The sequence below is a fragment of the Ambystoma mexicanum genome (assembly GCF_040938575.1).
Source record: "Ambystoma mexicanum isolate Mex_15411 chromosome 12 unlocalized genomic scaffold, UKY_AmexF1_1 Mex_chr12_unloc.2, whole genome shotgun sequence".
NCBI lineage: Eukaryota > Metazoa > Chordata > Amphibia > Caudata > Ambystomatidae > Ambystoma > Ambystoma mexicanum.
In genome coordinates this window covers 10,556,386-10,560,163 of record NW_027182323.1, presented here as the reverse complement: position 1 = coordinate 10,560,163, position 3,778 = coordinate 10,556,386, and the positions used below count along the sequence as shown (strand labels likewise).

The window sequence follows — 3,778 nt, the reverse complement described above, 5'->3', positions numbered from 1 at the left end:
GACCAAGGGTGCAAGGTGTTGATGTAATGCTCATACCACCCGCTGTTCATCAGTAACTTTTCCTTCTCCGAGATGTCTTTCACAGTCCTTATCTGCATCCTGGGAATCCCACTTCTCATCTCTACTGCCACAAACCCAGCAAACCAGCTACTCTCGGCACATTCTGTTTGGGATGTTGACCTCAGACAACCCTCTTCAAGTGTCACTCAGAATGTCACACACAAAACATTGAAATGTCAGAAATAAGTATTTCAAACATGAACATGTCACACATTACACAATCTGAAAACTTGTCAGCTCAACTGAGGTTCATAGTGACCGTTTCAACAGTCAAAGTTTCAACTGACAAAAGTTCCGACACAAAAGTGTCGAAAAAAAGTTTCACATTTTTGTAAAAAATATTTATGGGGGGGGTCCCTCCCCCCCCACCCCTGGTTTTTTTTAAAACACTTATTTAACTATACTAAATTCAAATAAACCCTTTAATATGAAGGGAAAAAAATTCGAAACTTTTTTTTCCGGTACTTTTGTTATTCAAAACTATTGATTCGAAACTTTGCCTGGACACCCTCAAGCCTCAATCAACTGAAACACTCAGCAAACAGTACAACTCGAATTACTTTTGTCTGACGTGAGTTTCCTCAGTTTTCAGTTCCTACCTTGGCACTCCGCCACTCGCTCTTGTAAGTGGGCTCTTCCTTACATGATTCTGCACTAATAGTCCCTTCATCCCTCGTCCTGGAACTCCCTGCCAGAAATTTGTATTCAAATAATCCAATACAGAAGGATCTGCCTTTCCCGCTCATACCAAATGTGTACATTTGCACGACACGTGCCACGCCGTCCCGCGTATCCGGCACGTCACGCGGTGAAAGCACCTTCACTGTTCGTTGTTCCACCTACCGGTAGGATTCTGCAGTAGGAACGTCACCTGATCTAGACTCGTCTTCTCACTCATAGAGCACGCTTGATAGAACACGCCTACAACCGAACCGGCCAATCAGATTAGACCTGCTCTCCCTTTCTCTTTGTGGAGAAATAACCGCTTCCGGTTCAATGGCAGATTTCGATGTGGTGTATTTCCAGGCTAGCTCTTGGATATGTTTTAAACCAGTGATTTCATAAATTATGACCAATATAACTTTACTCCACTGGGGAAGAGCGTACCCTGCTTGTTTTTCCCCATCCGCTCACTACGCCGCCTTTCTTTATTTTATAACCCATCTCTTTCAACAGAGAAAATAAGACTAAAAGAATGTACAAAACGAATCGAAAACCACATATGCAACTTTTATATTATCACTTTTTTGGTTTTCTTTCACTTGTACACTTTCACATTTATTCTATGTTTCTTGATCTTACAAAAGATGATGTTCTGGTTTTTGATTGGCGTGTGCATCAGTCAGAGCATGTGAATGTTGCGGTCAGAATTAATATAAATACTGAACGCTCGAGACAGATTCCCCTTTTTTATTTTCTAACAGTGCTTGCTACACGAGCTATGTTTGTGTTGTTTGTAAAGGGTTTTCACATAGTGTAACGTCATGAGGGGATGTAGCTCAGTGGTAGAGCGCATGCTTCGCATGTATGAGGCCCCGGGTTCAATCCCCGGCATCTCCACTCTTTTCTTTTTCACCTTCTTAATTTGTAAAATATTATTGCACATAGGATAACTCCAATGTACAGTACCGCAAATATCCTACCTTTCCAAACCGAATAGATAAAATTGAATAGATAAAAACTATATACCACTTTTAAAACCGAACCTAACGCACGTTGCATTGTTTTCTACTTATAGCTTGCCCGCCAACTCAACTTCTTACCTATTAACCCGCCTTCCTGATTTCTCTTGCCCCAAATCTGTCAGTATACGTTGTATGTTTTTGGTATGTAATAAAAAAGACATGCACTATGCTAGACATACTATTTAGGACAAAAAGATTAAGCAAGCAGCATTACAGAAAGTTACTGTGAAAATATGTTAGAAAGTAATTATTGTGTAGCTGTGGAGGCTTGAAGGAAGACAGGACACAGGTTGTGCTAAACATTGGTGTTTATTTGGACACTTTCAATAATTTACTTAACTGAGGTTGGGCAGAGTACAGGGGGCAGGGGCATGGCAGTACTCACAGGAGCTGATGTCCCTGTCATGCAGTTACTTCACTGTTCTGTGTGTGTGTCAGGGATACACACACTACACTCTAGAGCACCCGGGTGGCTGCCCTCAGGCAAGGCATTACTCTCTGAGTGTATTTCCTTTATGCACAAGGGCCTGGAGTCACAGGAGCTATTATTTCAGAAGGAGCTCTGGGGCGGTGCGTTTGCTATGCTGCCCTACAGATTCTAAACTCTTTGCGCGTTTCATCCGCACCTCGAGTTCCAAATCTCGCAAGATCGCCTTCCCGCAATCTCGCGATGGGGAGTCCCCACACACCTCCTTTGGTGGGAAGAGGATGGTTGGTCAATGCATGACATAGTCTGAGAACTTGCAGGGTTTCCTTCTCTCCCGCTGTGGTCTACCTTGGTCAGAAGGCGAAGCTGGATAGTGGGAAGGGACGTGGGGAGATTCAGGTGGATCGAGTTATCCTTGTGTCGTTTCTCTCCAGGATCCCCCGGACGGGGATGGGGGGCTCACGCCTGTGGGTTTGTCATGATGCTGTGTTTCCGATGATCTTCCCCCTGGATGATGGGGGTTGCTGGACGAGCCTTGCTGGGCTGGACCTTCTCCTGCTTCTGAGGATGGGTGGTTGATAGATTCTCTTCTGCGGTACATGGCCACTCTTTCCAAGTTCCATCGATTACCGTCGCTGGTGCAGATGTGGTTGGATCCCTTTGCGATGACCTCTATGGGTCTACTGTATTTGGAGCCTGTCATGGTGTCTTTATGGGGAAGGTGTACTTTTACTAGGTCGCCTTCACTGACTGCTGTGCGTTGGGCGGCCCTGCGTTTGTCCCCTTGAGCCTTCATTGCTTCCTTGTTTCGCTGCATGCGGAATACTATGTCTCGCATGTCCACGTCTTTGTCTACCCTTACTTGGTGTGCCTCTAGGGGGAATCACACGGTCACCTCTGAGAATGAGACCATTTATGGTTGTAATTTCGTTGCTGACCTTCCAGTAAGGGCGTAGGCCTTCTGGGATTGCTCTTTTGTTGGGCAATCCCTCGCATACCAACACTACCACGCGGCCTAGGGCTTCGTCCTGCTTGTATTCTTCTTGCCAGTGACATTCACTTAGTTCCATAAATTCGCCGTTCCTGAGATCGCTAATGGAGGCCACAAGGCATTCGTCTTCAAGGAATGTGGTTCCTGGGGTATTTTGGTTTAGGAGCCTGGACATGCAGTCTGATTGGGCGTTCTTCCAGCCAGCAATGTGGGCTATCTCGTAGGTGTACTCTTGGAGTTTAGCAGCGATTCTGGCCAGTCTTAGTGTGGCGGTCTTCGTGCCACCTGGGCTTAACATGTGTATGAGGGGTTTGTGGTCGGTGACCAATTGGAATTTTTTACCCCAGACATACGATCTGAAATATTCGAAGGCCCAGGCACACGCCAACATTTCTTTTTCCACTGTGGAGTAGTTCTTCTCTGCTCACAGGACCTTTGAGGCAAAAGCTACTATGTTCTCTGTGTCACCCCTTCTTTCGGTCAGGGTGGCGCCTAGCCCGTAGGCGCTGGCGTCTGTCGTGATGCATGTTTCCCACTCAGGGTTGAAAGGCTTTATACAGGGTGCGTGCCGGATCCTCTTTTTGATCTTGGTGAATGCTTCATCCTGCTGGGGCC

The 3,778-nt window shown here is 45.9% G+C and overlaps 1 non-coding gene across 1 annotated transcript; it reads left to right on the top strand.

Moving 5' to 3' along the window:
- The first annotated feature begins 1,548 nt into the window (after positions 1-1,548).
- On the top strand, positions 1,549-1,620 carry TRNAA-CGC (transfer RNA alanine (anticodon CGC)). Its single transcript has one exon. It is a non-coding gene; the product is annotated as a tRNA-Ala (tRNA).
- The last annotated feature ends 2,158 nt before the right edge of the window (positions 1,621-3,778 follow it).